This window comes from Phaethon aethereus (assembly GCF_964289735.1).
Source record: "Phaethon aethereus genome assembly, contig: HAP1_SCAFFOLD_108, whole genome shotgun sequence".
NCBI classification, from domain to species: Eukaryota; Metazoa; Chordata; class Aves; order Phaethontiformes; family Phaethontidae; genus Phaethon; species Phaethon aethereus.
In genome coordinates, this window is record NW_028113960.1 from 48,566 (window position 1) to 66,089 (window position 17,524).

Genomic DNA, 17,524 nt, shown 5'->3' on the forward strand with positions numbered 1-17,524 from the left:
CAGTCACCACTTTGGCACTTGGGAGCTTTGACAATTACACACCACTTGGGTCTGCTCAGACATCTTCAGGAACCAATCTGGACATGCCTGTAGTCCTACAGGCCCCGGTGCTAAGTTACACGTGGCACAGCACAATTTAAAGGTTACAAATGACCCTGCTGTTTTGTTAAGTTGTCTTGGCGTTTTTCATTCTTGCTGAAAACAACTTATCCATGCCCGTGCTTAGTCAAAGTCCAATTTTACAAAATGTCATGCTTGGATATATCGCTAGAAGTCACATCTAGTTGCTGGTTCATTGCTTTGGCATTGTATCTACAGTCATGGTAACAGTTAATTAAGCTAACAGGTATCTACTTATTCGAATGTGGTTAAATACAAGGGTTTAAGAACCCTCCTATTTAACCCCAACCTTTGCTGCTGCTGCAAAGACGCTACGGTTGACTTTCCTTCAGCCTGCAAGGCTGGCACTCTGTCACAAAAGGCAAATCTCACAGCTTGCTCCACCATTCTTAAATGCTAGGAAAGCTAAAGGTTACTTTCACACTCACCGAAGGATGGGTTTCTCGGTATGCACAGGCGATTTTACCTGCAATGCGCAAAGGAAAATTAACCAGATGCTGTTATAAAAATGCCTTTTGTGGGGAAACCCACAGAACAAGGAAATCCAAAGAGACGACATGTTTCTTTCACAACATCCCTCCAGTAGAAACAGCTATTTTACATAGAGAGGAGGGTAACAGGACAATAGAAAATTCTACACTTTCTTGTGTCTATTTTTTGCCCTGTTTTGCCAGTAACTAAAAGAATTGGAAACTTATTCAAGAAAATGCAGATTGGTCTTTAACTGTCCATGCTTCTGTTCCCCCATTAAAGCTTGCCAAAATTCCACCTTAGCTGTGCCACTTCTATTCTGACAAACCACAGTCACAGCTCCTGAGTTCAGGAGCGTACACAAAGTGTTTTGAATTTTGCAGTTCACCACAAAACTAATTGCTTTTTTAGCAAACATTAAGTGTCAACTTAGACAGTCAAATCTCTTCATTATGCAAGTTAAAAAAAAAAGATGCTTTCCCTCAAAAGAAGAGAAACGGTAGTAAATTCTGGAGATTAACCTCACAGTTTCTCTCTCACAGAAGCTCTCCCAGTCCGCATTTTAGCAGTTGCACTGGTTGAACCAGCAAACTGAGGAAATTGCAGACCCCACTGCCACACACGATCATGTGTGGGGAACTGAACCACTGCAGGTAAATCTGTCCAAAAGCTGTCCACACCCGGTGGGATAGAGACACCCCCTTATTAGCTGCAGCTCTTGACAGAAGCTTTACCAAAGTCATGGTATCTTACTGGCATTTTTGTTTAAAAATCAACTCCGTTATTAAGGAACAGCCAAAGAACACATCGATACAGAAGCCAACTAGTAGTAAAAACCTCCACTTACTTGCTACATGTGTGGCCAGCCAGGGTCTGTCTGGCAAATACAATACAGAAAAAGCCAAAGAAAAGAAAACGCGAACTGCAGCACAGACTTGCTCTCTCATTTTTGCAACAGTACGCCACAATTTTGCAGACTCTAGGCAACCAGGAGGATAAAGGACATCCCCATCACATCTGCAGGCTCTTGGACGGGAATGCCCACACCACGAGGGTCTTCCTGGAGTGACCCTGCTATGGAGATTGCTCGGGACACTTATGCCTGCCTTCTCGCCCTCTGTGACACCGTTCCTGTTACAGCACAATGGCAGCCGTTCTGGATTGGTTTGCGAGTTTATGCACAGCAACCTCGTCCCCTGCATGGGGTTTGCGTGGCAAGGTTGTGGCAGCAGGGCTGCAGGGGTGGCTTCTGTGAGAAGCTGCTAGAAGCTGCCCCTGTGTCCCATAGAGCCCGTGCCCGCCGGCTCCAAGACGGACCCGCCGCTGGCCAAGGCCAAGCCAGGCAGCGACGGGGGCAGCACCTCTGGGATAACATATTTCAGAAGGGGACAAAACCGGCACGTGGCATTTGCAGCCAGAGAGAGGAGTGAGAACATGTGAAAAGAGCTCTGCAGACACCAAGGTCCGTGCAGAAGGAGGGGCAGGAGGTGCTCCCGGCGCCGCAGCAGAGGTTCCGCTGCAGCCCCTGGTGAAGACCATGGTGAGGCAGGCTGTGCCCCTGCAGCCATGCAGCTCCACGCTGGAGCAGATCTCCACCTGCAGCCTGGGGAGGACCCCCCGCCGGGGCAGGGGGATGCCCGAAGGAGGCCGTGACCCCGTGACAGGCCCGTGCTGGAGCAGCCTGTTTCTGGAGGATGGCACCCCGTGGCTGGGGCCCAGGCTGGAGGATGCCGACACAGTCTCACGTAGCCTGACGTGATCCTGCCCTGCTGTGCCAACCTGCAAGAGTTAGAGGAACTGGATTGTCCGGACTCCAAGCCAAGGGCCGTACGCTTTCAGGACCTGGTTAACGTTTTGTAGTTTCATCTCACTCAAACCTATAGCGTAAGATGAAGCTTTCCTTCTGTTTCTCTATGGTGGGTCTCCACTACAAAAGAACCCTTCAGTCCAGAAGAATATGCCCAGAGGACTCTGGGACTCCCTCGTAACTGACTGGAAGAAGGGACGTGAGATGAGAAAGCGTACCCTCCTGCGCACACTGCCGAGCTTAACCAGCCCCCAGACAGGGATCCCCATGGGACCCTGCAGTACTAAACCAACCACTGCCGTAATCCTGGGCTGGGCTGGGCAGCAGGAAAAACACCGTGTTGTCGGTGTCTGGCAGGTGCTATTTTCAGCTTGTTAGTGGAACTGTGTACCTATCCAAACAGGTATCACAAGTTCATGGAAGCTCTTGTTAGAAAAGAATAAAGAAAAAGACTGCAGAACAAATATTTTGAAAAAGAATTCTCGTAGTAAGTTTCAGTGGATTATGCTGCTAAGTTTTATATGATTTGATACTGTGACTTATCTCAGCATTGTTAGTGAATGTGATTGCTGCTACTTTGTATTGGATAAATTGCCATCTTTAAGTTACAGGAAGCACAAAATCATAGTCTGTATCACTACACCAGAATCCTTGATACTCTATCCCTTTAGTCATGTAAACCGTTGACCAAGTCTGGGACTAGGAGTGGATTCAGTCGCACCTAGACTCCCCTCTGAAAAGGACTTTAGAAAGCATGGGGGTCCACCCTGAACCTCGTGACTCAACGGGAGGGCATTCCTTTACTTTCCTTACCTAACCTTAGTCATAAACCGTTGACCAAGTCCAGGACTAGGGATGGATTTCGGTCCACTCTGAGCCTCGTGTCTCAAGAGGAGGGTCTCCCCTAGTTTCTCTCCTCAAGATACACATTAACTCGATCCGATAGACACGTAAATCATTCGAGTTTAATTGTAATCTGGCTTCTCTCTGCATAGCTTTTCCACGTTGAATATGGAATAGAGTGGACCTTGCCAGCAACTTCTGTTAATTCGCGCTTTTTACAAATCTAGATTAAAATCATTCGCTTTCTGATATCTTCGGCAGTGATTCTTTAAGCAGCCTAAATTATCCATCCGTGACAGCCCAGGACGAAGGGAGGGGTGCCAGGAAGGTGTTTTAAGATTTCACCATATTTCCCATTATCCTACTCTGATTTTGATTGGCAAGAACTTAAACAAATTTCCCCAAGTTGAGTCTGTTTTGCCCGTGATGGGAATTGCTGAATGATCTCTCCCTGTCCTTATCTCCAGCCACAGGCTTGTCCTTATATTTTCTCTCCCCTGTCCAGCTGAGGAGAGGGAGTGACAGAGCAGCTTTGGTGGGCACCTGGCGTCTAGCCAAGGTCAGCCCACCACATCTTCTCTACAGCTAATGCAAGAAATCCTTGAAAATTCCCCTCTATCACAAAACACCACAAAAAAATCCTCAGGGTCCATAACCTGTTGCTCAAAGGATCCAATAATAACTCATAAAACGCACAAAACAAGTATACCCTGTACCCCAATCTGAACAGCGTGAAGGAGCAAGGATGCAAAGAAACAAAAGTAAACATGACCTTTGGCCACTAATGCTTCTCCGGAAAAATGGTCATGATTGCTCCATCTACTGTCTGCTTTAGTTGTAAAAACAAGCAAGAGAAGAAAAGTCACAGTTTCAATGCCATTTAGGGGACAAAAGCAGAAAGAGAATTCATTTCAGGAGTATTCCACAAGGTGGAAGTTTTTAAGGCTGCTGCTTGACCACCTGATTTTTGAACGTGGGTCTGACTCATTTTGGGGCCTGACACTGCCTCTTTCGCAGTGAGATGTCAACTTACCTCCCGACAGGGAGGCGATTCGAGACAGTCAGCACGGCTTCACCTAGGACAAGTCCTGCCTGACCAACCTAGTGGCCTTCTGTGATGCAGCGACCACATTAGTGGGCAAGGGAAGAGCAACCGACGTCGTCTATCCAGAGTTCTGTAAGGCCTTTGAGACAGTCCCCCACAACAGCCTTCTCTCTAAGTTGGAGAGAGAGAGATTTGATGGACTGTGGACTGTGCTGAGTGGTGCGGTTGACACGCCTGAGGGATGGGATGCCGTCCAGAGGGACCTGGATAAGCTCGAGGAATGGGCTCGTGTGAACCTCTAAGGTTCAGCATGGCCAAGTGCAGGGTCCTGACACAGTACTCCAGCTGGGGTCTTGCCACAGCGGAGTGGAGGGGCAGAGTTCATGTACTTCACGGCATCCTTCGAATTTATGAAGGACTATCAACAGAGATGGGGTTGTCCATGAGCATGAGAACCACATGAAGTCTAAAAGTCAGCAAAGGCACCTGCTCTGAGCCCACCAGAGCATGTCTGCTCCAAAGCGTGGCAGCCTCCTGTCACACCGGAGGCAGCTCTACCTTCCACTGTCTCCAGATGTCAGGGCTCCGGTGGGTCACTCTTGGGGTAGCAGCAGGAACACTTTGGCACAGGTAAAAAGCGTTCCCAGAGCTTCCTGCAAGCATTTGCACAGCTCACAGCCCAGGACAGCTGTGCCTGTGACGGCCACACCGTTTTTACCCTGCCTCCCCAGAACAAGGACAACATTCTGGACATCTCACTCCTGGGCAGAAAGCCCAGAGACTTCCTTTAATGACAGAAATCCAAAGAGCTACAATAAGCTTTTTAAATCAAGTACAGCCAATAAAAAGCAGACAAACCCACCAAAAATGATGGGTAATCCTCTGAGGCACTCCTGAGGAAGAAAAGCTCTCCCGTTAAGTCCACTGCCCCTCACAAAACAGACAAGTGGCTTAAAGAGATGCCTTCAAAGAAACTGCAGATGGAAGAGAACCCTGGTAACTCTAGTACAAGAAACTGCCCAACCTGCTGTAGACATATTAGACCAGAAAAGTGGCTTACAAGACACAAAACACAGTACAATCCACCAGAGCAGCAAAAAAGTCAACCAGAAGAAACATCGTACACAAACCAAAGGTGCCTGTCCAACCACTAAAAAGACAAGCTGAAAAAGGACTCTCCACAAAAAAAGGCTACACAGAACACAACGCAAGGCAGAAATAACCTAACCCCAGGAACCCAGGGCAACAAACCCAGATTCTGTCCATAGCAAGAACACGCTTTAATCCTACCTCGCTGAAACTCTGGCATGCCATAACCCTGCCACCCCATCAACCTAGCAAACTGTAGCCCTAGCTTCCCATAACCCTCGCCCATTGTAGCTCTAGGATGTCAACAAAATGAACACAAACTCTCTGGAAATCTCTGCCGGGACCTTCAGGTGGCCCCGGATTTCAGACATCACAACTTGGAAGTGGGAGCAGGACTAGAGCCACAGGGATGTCACCAGCATCCATCTTTACATCATCCGTCACACCCTGATAACGGGCCCAGGTTAAACACTCCCAGGGAGAAAGGCTGAGGCACTCAGAGACATTGAACCAGACAGCCACAGCCACGGGGCTTCAGCTCATCTTTGCTGTGTCAGAGCCACCAGGCAGATGACCCCGTCCTCCTGGAGACACTCCTCAGGGCAGACGTACCCAGTGCCAGGTGGCTGGATATGGCCTTTGCTCTATGGGGAGGCGCCTTCTGGGAGCAGGATCCCTCACAGGGGCACTGGGAAGCCCTCCTGGATCCCAGAGAAACATCTCTGTGCTGCTCCGTATCTCACCAAAACCAGGGGTGGAGGAAGGCTGCTTTCATAGCCTCCAAGGCAACCAGCTCACCTGGGCCGCTCTGTGGCCACCTTTGCTGTCAGGCAGGTCTCAGCACTGCTCTGCAAGCAGCTGTCTCCTCCCTGCAGGGCACTCTCCAGCACAGGGTACATCTCCACTTGCTCAGTCTGTGGGCAAAGATCGAAAGGGAGGGATGGGTTTGCTTTGCCCTCATTCCCAGGGTGCCACAAGAGAGACTTGCCACCCCCAAATCAGCCGTGTGACGTGGACACCACATACGAGCTGCAGACGTGGGTCAGGACGGCTGTGGGGAGCGGGCAAGCCAATCTGCGGTGCCCTCGGTGCTGGCTGAAAGCAGAGCTGGAGGCAACGGGGCGAAGCCCAGGGCAGCCGGCAGCAGGGCCCGGCAGGGTGCAGTGCCCGCAGAAATGCCCGGCTCCTGGAGCCTTAGCCCTAGGGCTGCAGCACAGTGACGGCACCAGCTGGGGCTTCGCCGGGAAAAACCAGGCAGGGGTGACCCTGACATCCCACATATGCACCTGGCCTTGGGACTTGACAACCTGGCCCTCTGCCCATCGCCACCAGGGGATCCAGAAAGCAGCGCCACTGGCCATGAAGTGGTCCTGAGACATCGCTCCATGGGTGAGTCTTTAACCAGCGGGCCTAAAATGAGGACAAAGCCTGGAGGCCATCGCTGTTCTGTCCTTCTCCATCCCCCTGTCCTCATCTACATCCCTCTGTCACCCCTCTCTGCCCCTCTGTGCCCCTCTCCTCCTCTTCCCTGTTCCGCCTGGGCCTGGGCCTGGGCCTGGGCCCGGGCCTGGGCAACCCCAGGCAGACGGCCATGAGGCTGTGGGCGGGCGGGGCCTGGCTGGGGGGCGGGATGCAGGCTCAGGCAGCAGGAGGGCGTGCCCCAGGGCATGCCGGGAGCTGTAGTCCTGGGCTCGGGGCTGCCAGGCGGCCATCTTGGTCTTGGAGGCCCAGTCTCTCTGCTCCAGCTGCAGCGAGGCTGCCCTGAGGGCCGGGGCCTCTCAGCCTGCATCTGGCTCGGGTTTGCGTGGGCTGTCTCTGGCCTTGCTCTCCTGGTGACGTGGATGCAGAGGGGCAGATGGACACTTAGTGCCTCTGGAGAGGAGCTGCCGTGGCTGAAGCTGAAGCTGAAGAGCTCAGCAGAAGGTGAAGCAGCTGGAGAATGAGATGAAGAGGATCCCAGCAGCTGCTGCCTCCAGCTGCAGACAAGAGACAGCCGGCCTCTCCAGGTGAGGAAGGGTCCCTCTCAGTAGTCCTCAGCAGACCAGATCTCCAATGTGCACCGCGGGGTCTGTATAAATAAGGAAAAGTGCAGTACGGCCACGTAGTGTGTGTTGGCGGGGGGGTGGGGATTGGTGTGGATGCGTGCGTGCGTGCGGGTGCGTGGCTGTGCATCTAGGCAGCCTCATGTTGTCGGAGCTGTAAGGCACCAATGTGTTCTCTTAGGTGGACAGTCAAGTGAGTGGAGCTACAGCAGAGGAAGGGAGGAAAGGGCAGACAGAGACAGAAGTGCCTGAATTCTCTAACTGGCCTGGCAGTGCAGAGGGCAGGAACTCCGGTGAGTGCTGGGTCCATGGGGTCATGTCACCCCTCTTCTGTGTCCCAGTCCCTCCCTGCCCGCTCCCCTTTCCCTCTGTGTAATTTTTTTTTTTTTGGTTCTGTTTCCCTCCTCTATTACCATGCTCTGCTCCCTACCTCCCCTTTCTCTTTTCTCCAAGTCTTTTTCTTTCTCTCTCATCTCCCTCTCCCTTTACTTTCCCTCTTGCCCCTCTTTCCTGCTCCCTGTGCTTCTTTTTTTCTGTCTCTCTCTGTCTGCAGGCCAGTGCAGGTTTTTCCTTCTCCATCTCTTTGAATCATAGACTAGTTTGGGTTGGAAGGGATCTTTAAAGGTCGTCCAGTCCAACCCCCCTGCACTGAGCAAGGACATCCTCAACTAGAGCAGGTTGCTCAGAGGCCTGTCCATCCTGGCCTGGAATGTTCCCAGGGATGGGGCATCTACCACCTCTCTGGGCAACCTGTGCCTGTCTTTCACCACCCTCATTGTGAAAAATTTCTTCCTTAGATCTAGCCTTTACCTACCCTCTTATAGTTTAAAACCATGAGCCCTTGTTCTGTCACAGCAGGGCCAGCTAAAAAGCCTGTCCCCATCTTTCTTATAGATCCCCTGTAATTACTGGAAGGCTGCAAAAAGGTCTCCTCGGAGCCTCCTCTTCTCCAGGCTGAACAACCCCAACTCTCTCAGCCTGTCCTCATAGGAGAAGTGTTCCATCCCTCGGATCATTTTGGTGGCCCTCCTCCTGACCACTCCAACAGGTCCGTGTCTTATCCTGTGCGGAGGGCTCCAGAGCTGGACACAGTGCTCCAGGTGGGTCTCACCAGAGCGTAGTAGAGGGGCAGCATCCCCTCTCTCAACCTGCTGGCCACGCTGCTTTGGATGCAGCCCAGGATACCGTTGGTCTGCTGCTTCTCTTTTGTTCTCTCTCTTTCTCGCTCTGTCCTGTTCACAGTCACTGTGTTTTTCCATTCTCTATCCCACCGTCCCTGTCCTTCTTCCTGCTCATCTCTTCTCTCTCTGTCCCTCTCTGCTGCTTCCTGAGCCTTCCACCTGCCCTCCTCCATCTCTTGGCAAGGTTCCCAATACCTCTCTCTCTTTCTCCATTCCGCTGTGCTGCTCACTGTCCCTGGTTTTCTCTTTCTTTCTGTTGTCTCTCTCGTCTGGCGCTCTGTCCTCCTCCCTGCCCCAACTTTTCTCACTATGTCCTTCTGTCCTGCCTCTGTCCCTGCCCCTGTTCTTTTTCAGCCCCCCTCCATCTTGCTGCGTCCCCAGGCTTGTTTTGCAGTCTCTGTTCTGGCCCCAGCCCTTATTGTGCTTTCCCTCTCCTGCTCCCTCCCCCTCCTTCTGCCTCTCTTCCTCTTGCCCTGCTGCTGCTTTCTCCCTCTCTTCTCAGATCCCTGTCCCTTTTTCCCTCTTGCTGCCCTTCTTTCCCCTCTCTTTGTTCTGTCTCTTTCTGTCCCGTTCCCTGCCCCATCCTTTCTCACTGTATCCCCCTGTCCAGCTGGCTGCCCCTTCTTTCCCTCTCTCTTGCTCTATGTTTTCTTTCTCCAGGTCTCTGTCCTGCTGCCCATCACAGTTGCTTTTTTCCACCAGTGCTGTCCTGCCCCCTGTTCCTTTTCTCTCTCTCTGTCACTCTGTGAATTCTCTCTGAATTTGTTTGCAGTGTAACAAAATTGAACAAAGATGACTTAGGATGAATTAAGTCTTTTTTTATTACCTGTGATTCCGTGTAGTGACAGGTTTCACTTTTGCATCACTTTTCTCTTTATATTTGCTCTTCTTCAATTTCCTCTTCTTGTGTTCGTGCTTTTGGCTCTTTTCCAAATCCGTTTGGTTTCCAATGTGTTTCTTTGGCTTCTTGTGCTTCTTCTTCTCTTGGTTCTTTTTTTTCTTGCTCTCTTGACTCTCTCCTGAGCTGGCACTGCTGCTGTGGCTTTGAGTCTGCCTCTCAGAAGGGCTTCGCCTATGGCTGCAGCTAACACTGGGACTGCTTTGACTTTCACGTCTGCTTGCTTCAGGGTGGTCAACTGCAGCAGGTGCTGCTGTATCGTCTTCCACCTTACCAACAGCCTTTTCTTTTGGCTCTTTAGGATTTTTTTCCTGCAGTGTTTCCTCTGAAGGCTCCACCTCTTTTTCATGCTGTTTTACAGGATTTGGTGGCTTAGCACTCATGTTTTTATAGCACTAGCAGGTTTTCCTACGTTTGCGGGCACTGGCTAGATTTAACATCTTCCTCTTCAGACTCAGAGTCAACTCTATCCCACTTTGACGGAGGGATCTGGATCATAATATTGACATCTTTATCAGGGGCTGTTATATCATTATTAGACTCCTCTCTGGTCTTAAGGAGTTTAGTGCCTGGCTTTTCTTCAGTCTTTCTAATGGGGCTTCCCTCAGTAGAACTAGTGCTCAGAGAAGGAAAGCGCATGTTAGTACTGGGTGAGATCCACACACTGCCATTTTCTGTAACATTTTCTAAAATGGCTTTTGTTTCAATTCTAAATCTTCAGGAGTTTTTCAAAAGATGTTCAATTAAGGGAACAGGCAAGAGAACGGATGAGCCCACTAGCTATGATTATGAGCAACCAATGGATTTAGTATCTTCCTACTCTACATGTAATTAACAAAGACACAAGATTATCAGATTGGGGCCCATCTGATCTGGTAATACCTTCAGGTCCTACTTCTACCAATGGTGGATACATGAGACATGCACTCTTGTTTCATTCTTGTAAGCAAGCAATTATGGAGAGGTATACACAACCAAAGCTCTGTCCCACTGTTCTTCCTTAGAAAAATGTACAGTTTTGAACCTTCTTAGAACACCAAGACACTACCTTATGTCTCCAGCCATGTCTTAAATGTTTTGAGTTTGCTTTGTCCTCCTTCTTTAGGCACTGAAATCTAAATCCTAACAGTTCCACACTAGATCACTTTTCTGTTTTTCACGTGTCATACAATGGAACCTAGAAGAGAGGTCTCCAAGGGAAGTGCCAAACACGGAGGCACTGAGCTGGGAGCAGTGTAGCTGTGTCGATATGGCGCTGTGCTCAAAGCCAAAATCAGTACAACCTATTGTCAGCCAAGCTGCTCTCTCTGCAAGGTATAATTTCATGTCCTACTGACAAAAGTAGAACATGACAGTGCCTTGCAATTTTTGAAACGCAAAATATTGCATGAGATAGACATGTCTGTTGTCCTTGCCGTTCGCAGTAGCGTGGATTTGAAGGAAGACCGAGAGGGCACTCCTCAAAGAGTCAACATGTAATGAATAAGAAGAGGGGAAAACGAAGTCCCAGAAGTAAGGGTCAAACATGTTATTAGCTTTCTGCGCAGTACAGACTGCTTGTTTCCTTTAACAAAATTTGGTTCTGACACAAGTACACTTGAACAGGAGAGATCACAGATTATTCACTCATTTAGCAGGGATTTAGCTGTTCCTTCCATTAGTCACCATAAAGAATTCTGCAGCTTTTGGGGTGGGAGGAGGAAGGAAAGAATAGGAAAAGAAGTGATGAGGTACCTGGTGTAATCTACGAGAGTTGAATGAGAGCCATCAGCTCCTGTTACTTCTCACTTTTCCCTTTGCTTTTTCTTGTTTCACGTTGCTGCTGCTCGGCTCATGTTTCTCAAGAGGTTCTTTTGCGGGTGGCACATTTTCTCCACTCACCATCTTTTTGCCAGTTTCTTAGTTAAATTGAATCTTATTGAAGATTGTTAAGGCTTCAGGTTGTTAAGAAAAGCAGATTTATCCTTTGCTGGAGTTCATTCTCCTTTTTCACCATCAGGCTTGGTCTTCCCCTTCCGTGATGTGTTTGATTCAGCACTTTCTGCTTTAGAGGCCTTCATGGAAGTGGCTTCACGTTCTTTGTCAACCTTTTCATCACCTTTTATTTCTTTTTTTTCAGGTTTCGCGTCAGAAGTTTTGCTTTTTTCAGTAGGTTTTTTTGGCTGCCCCTCTTTGTTGGAGAGCTGCTCTGACTTGATTTCTTTTGGATGGTCTTTCTTTGCCTTTTCCTCCACGGCTGGTCTAGTTTCTGGGTGATCTTCTGTCACTTTTGGATGAATTTTCTGTGGGGTACCAAGAGCCTTCTCATCCTTTTGAGAGGAAGATGTTTAAACATTGTCTGTCTTTGGCACGTCCTCCTTCACTTGTTTCACAGGAGGTTCCATTGGAGGAGACTTTACACGCTCGCTGTCCACCTTCACTTGGGAAGCTTTAGCTGGTTTTCTTCTCTTGTCTTTCTGAGGAGGAACAGCCACTTCTGCTTCCCGCTTTGTCTTGCCAGTTTTTGACTTTGGCTCCTTCTCTTTCTTCTCCTTTTCAGACACTGGTTTGAACGTGTCATGGTTTAGCCCCAGCTGGCAACTAAGCGCCATGCAGCCGCCCGCTCACTCCCCTCTCCCCCAGTGCGACGGGGGAGAGCATTGGGAAAAAACTCGTGGGTTGAGTTAAAAACAGTTTAATAGGACAGCAAGAGAGAAGGAAACAACAATGATAACAACCATAATAATACCGACAAAGGAACATAGAAGAACAAGTGATGCCCAATGCAGCAATTACTCAGCAGCCGGCAATCCATAACCCATCCCCGAGCAGCGATTTCTGCCCCCCCGGCTAACTCCAATTTGTGTACTGGGCATGATGTTGTATGGTAGGGAATATCTCTTTGGCCAGCCTGGGTTAGCTGTGCTGACTGTGTCCCCTCGCAGCTTCCCGTGCACTCCCAGCCTTCTTGCTGGGGCCAGCACGAGAAGCTGGACTGTCCTTGACTACTTAGCAACAACTCAAAACATCAGCACATTATCAACATTTTCTCATCCCAAATCCAAAATATAGCCTCACGCTAGCATCTGTGAAGAAAACCAGCTCTATCCTGCCTGAAACCAGGACAGATATGCATCTAGTGAGGATGAAAGTACCTACTTTGACTTTTTTGGGTTGTTTTTGCACTTTTTGTCAATATCTCCTTAAAAGTCTACTTCAGCAAAAGAAGAAGAAATCGCTTCTCGTTTCTGTGTCTGACTAAGAACTAACCTGATCATAGAGAGAACCAATGTGAAGAGCCATTGGTTGTCGTTACTGGGTACCATATCTGACTTGTCGTGCTTTCCCTGTGCGTCAGGTGGTGGTTTCTGCGTGGCACTGGTCTGTGCTGCTGGGTCCACATCCCTGTTGGTTGCCAGATGCAAGGCAAAGGGCTTATCCTCGTTTAAAATTACTGGTCTACTTTCAGAAACTGTCTCCACAGACTTAAAAAAGAAATTCTTCCTCATCTCTCTGTGCTCTAGGAGAGAAGCAGTGGGGGGGTTTCAGGGCAGTGCCCATAAAAGAGCCTTTAGGAGATCCTGTCCCTTGCCCGTCAGATGGTGCAATGAAGAGTTTGAGAAAGTCATGAGTGTTTTGGTGTCCACCAAAGCAGGTGGGTTTGGGTTTTTTGTTGTTTTGTAGCATTTATAGCTTGTGTTTCTTACATAGGAGAGCTGGGAGGCTGGGAGGAAAGCCTGTGGGTAGCAGAGGATGTGCTTAGTTACATATCAAAGGAAGATGAAATAAATAACTATGTAAGGGTCAGCATAAGTATTGAGATGTTTTGCTGTTTAAATGTCGACCTGAACTTTGACTGAAATGGATTCGCTGGCACTTTTCTTCTCTCCTAGTTCATGTGTGGGTAGAAGAAAGAAGGCAGCAGACATACACACTGGCTAAAACCGCTTTTTATTGCCGGCTGTAAAGGTGCCTCTTGGCTGTAAGCCTGAGAAGGACCCCACATTACAATTCTCGATGCCTCATATGCAATTTTAAGGGTACTCACATATTCATTTTTGCAGGCTGAAAAACCCATTGGCTTTGGCCACGACATGTTACTGTTTGCTTTTGTGTATTTGTACACACAACCTGCCCTGTGCAAGCATGCTTAATGCATATTTATTAGCTGAGTTGGCACTATCTCGTCGCACCTTTGCCGCATTCAGCTGGTTTCTGTCTGTTTTTTTCTAATGCTAAGCCCACTTGTATAGGTGAGGCCACTGTCAGTCAAGTTCTCTTGCACATGTCTTTGAAGCTAGCTTTACACAGGAGCTTTTTCTTATGAAGCACAATTGGCTGATCAGCTTTGTCACCAGGGCTAGTTCAAAGCCTACGCAGCAGGAAGCAACTGCTGCCAGACAAGGCTTCTTTATATCCCACGGGAGCTCAGTGGTTGTAACACACTTTCTGGTTTTCCTTGGGAGACAGGGGGGACCAAAGCTCTTGCATCAGAGCGTACCTTGGTCGGGGGAGGCAGGGTAAAAACGGTGTGGCCGTCACAGGCACAGCTGTCCTGGGCTGTGAGCTGTGCAAATGCTTGCAGGAAGCTCTGGGAACGCTTTTTACCTGTGCCAAAGTGTTCCTGCTGCTACCCCAAGAGTGACCCACCGGAGCCCTGACATCTGGAGACAGTGGAAGGTAGAGCTGCCTCCGGTGTGACAGGAGGCTGCCACGCTTTGGAGCAGACATGCTCTGGTGGGCTCAGAGCAGGTGCCTCTGCTGACTTTTAGACTTCATGTGGTTCTCATGCTCATGGACAACCCCATCTCTGTTGATAGTCCTTCATAAATTCGAAGGATGCCGTGAAGTACATGAACTCTGCCCCTCCACTCCGCTGTGGCAAGACCCCAGCTGGAGTACTGTGTCAGGACCCTGCACTTGGCCATGCTGAACCTTAGAGGTTCACACGAGCCCATTCCTCGAGCTTATCCAGGTCCCTCTGGACGGCATCCCATCCCTCAGGCGTGTCAACCGCACCACTCAGCACAGTCCACAGCCCATCAAATCTCTCTCTCTCCAACTTAGAGAGAAGGCTGTTGTGGGGGACTGTCTCAAAGGCCTTACAGAACTCTGGATAGACGACGTCGGTTGCTCTTCCCTTGCCCACTAATGTGGTCGCTGCATCACAGAAGGCCACTAGGTTGGTCAGGCAGGACTTGTCCTAGGTGAAGCCGTGCTGACTGTCTCGAATCGCCTCCCTGTCGGGAGGTAAGTTGACATCTCACTGCGAAAGAGGCAGTGTCAGGCCCCAAAATGAGTCAGACCCACGTTCAAAAATGAGATGGTCAAGCAGCAGCCTTAAAAACTTCCACCTTGTGGAATACTCCTGAAATGAATTCTCTTTCTGCTTTTGTCCCCTAAATGGCATTGAAACTGTGACTTTTCTTCTCTTGCTTGTTTTTACAACTAAAGCAGACAGTAGATGGAGCAATCATGACCATTTTTCCGGAGAAGCATTAGTGGCCAAAGGTCATGTTTACTTTTGTTTCTTTGCATCCTTGCTCCTTCACGCTGTTCAGATTGGGGTACAGGGTATACTTGTTTTGTGCGTTTTATGAGTTATTATTGGATCCTTTGAGCAACAGGTTATGGACCCTGAGGATTTTTTTGTGGTGTTTTGTGATAGAGGGGAATTTTCAAGGATTTCTTGCATTAGCTGTAGAGAAGATGTGGTGGGCTGACCTTGGCTAGACGCCAGGTGCCCACCAAAGCTGCTCTGTCACTCCCCCTCCTCAGCTGGACAGGGGAGAGAAAATATAAGGACAAGCCTGTGGCTGGAGATAAGGACAGGGAGAGATCATTCAGCAATTCCCATCACGGGCAAAACAGACTCAACTTGGGGAAATTTGTTTAAGTTCTTGCCAATCAAAATCAGAGTAGGATAATGGGAAATATGGTGAAATCTTAAAACACCTTCCTGGCACCCCTCCCTTCGTCCTGGGCTGTCACGGATGGATAATTTAGGCTGCTTAAAGAATCACTGCCGAAGATATCAGAAAGCGAATGATTTTAATCTAGATTTGTAAAAAGCGCGAATTAACAGAAGTTGCTGGCAAGGTCCACTCTATTCCATATTCAACGTGGAAAAGCTATGCAGAGAGAAGCCAGATTACAATTAAACTCGAATGATTTACGTGTCTATCGGATCGAGTTAATGTGTATCTTGAGGAGAGAAACTAGGGGAGACCCTCCTCTTGAGACACGAGGCTCAGAGTGGACCGAAATCCATCCCTAGTCCTGGACTTGGTCAACGGTTTATGACTAAGGTTAGGTAAGGAAAGTAAAGGAATGCCCTCCCGTTGAGTCACGAGGTTCAGGGTGGACCCCCATGCTTTCTAAAGTCCTTTTCAGAGGGGAGTCTAGGTGCGACTGAATCCACTCCTAGTCCCAGACTTGGTCAACGGTTTACATGACTAAAGGGATAGAGTATCAAGGATTCTGGTGTAGTGATACAGACTATGATTTTGTGCTTCCTGTAACTTAAAGATGGCAATTTATCCAATACAAAGTAGCAGCAATCACATTCACTAACAATGCTGAGATAAGTCACAGTATCAAATCATATAAAACTTAGCAGCATAATCCACTGAAACTTACTACGAGAATTCTTTTTCAAAATATTTGTTCTGCAGTCTTTTTCTTTATTCTTTTCTAACAAGAGCTTCCATGAACTTGTGATACCTGTTTGGATAGGTACACAGTTCCACTAACAAGCTGAAAATAGCACCTGCCAGACACCGACAACACGGTGTTTTTCCTGCTGCCCAGCCCAGCCCAGGATTACGGCAGTGGTTGGTTTAGTACTGCAGGGTCCCATGGGGATCCCTGTCTGGGGGCTGGTTAAGCTCGGCAGTGTGCGCAGGAGGGTACGCTTTCTCATCTCACGTCCCTTCTTCCAGTCAGTTACGAGGGAGTCCCAGAGTCCTCTGGGCATATTCTTCTGGACTGAAGGGTTCTTTTGTAGTGGAGACCCACCATAGAGAAACAGAAGGAAAGCTTCATCTTACGCTATAGGTTTGAGTGAGATGAAACTACAAAACGTTAACCAGGTCCTGAAAGCGTACGGCCCTTGGCTTGGAGTCCGGACAATCCAGTTCCTCTAACTCTTGCAGGTTGGCACAGCAGGGCAGGATCACGTCAGGCTACGTGAGACTGTGTCGGCATCCTCCAGCCTGGGCCCCAGCCACGGGGTGCCATCCTCCAGAAACAGGCTGCTCCAGCACGGGCCTGTCACGGGGTCACGGCCTCCTTCGGGCATCCCCCTGCCCCGGCGGGGGGTCCTCCCCGGGCTGCAGGTGGAGATCTGCTCCAGCGTGGAGCTGCATGGCTGCAGGGGCACAGCCTGCCTCACCATGGTCTTCACCAGGGGCTGCAGGGGAACCTCTGCTGCGGCGCCGGGAGCACCTCCTGCCCCTCCTTCTGCACGGACCTTGGTGTCTGCAGAGCTCTTTTCACATGTTCTCACTCCTCTCTCTGGCTGCAAATGCCACGTGCCGGTTTTGTCCCCTTCTGAAATATGTTATCCCAGAGGTGCTGCCCCCGTCGCTGCCTGGCTTGGCCTTGGCCAGCGGCGGGTCCGTCTTGGAGCCGGTGGGCACGGGCTCTATGGGACACAGGGGCAGCTTCTAGCAGCCTCTCACAGAAGCCACCCCTGCAGCCCTGCTGCCACAACCTTGCCACGCAAACCCCATGCAGAGGACGAGGTTGCTGTGCATAAACTCGCAAACCAATCCAGAACGGCTGCCATTGTGCTGTAACAGGAACGGTGTCACAGAGGGCGAGAAGGCAGGCATAAGTGTCCCGAGCAATCTCCATAGCAGGCTCACTCCAGGAAGACCCTCGTGGTGTGGGCATTCCCGTCCAAGAGCCTGCAGATGTGATGGGGATGTCCTTTATCCTCCTGGATGCCTAGAGTCTGCAAAATTGTGGCGTACCGTTGCAAAAATGAGAGAGCAAGTCTGTGCTGCAGTTCGCGTTTTCTTTTCTTTGGCTTTTTCTGTATTGTAT

The 17,524-nt window shown here is 49.5% G+C and overlaps 1 pseudogene across 1 annotated transcript in view; it reads right to left on the reverse strand.

Annotated features, from left to right (window-relative positions):
* Positions 1 to 9,875: 9,875 nt before the first annotated feature.
* LOC309416428 (E3 ubiquitin-protein ligase RBBP6-like) overlaps positions 9,876 to 17,524 on the reverse strand; it is a 97,448-nt pseudogene continuing 89,799 nt past the window's right edge. The window contains exons 18-19 of the transcript in view: positions 11,231 to 12,038; positions 9,876 to 10,115 (exon numbers count right to left, since the gene is read on the reverse strand). The product of the transcript in view is annotated as an E3 ubiquitin-protein ligase RBBP6-like (transcript). The remainder of the gene's footprint in view (positions 10,116 to 11,230; positions 12,039 to 17,524) is intronic.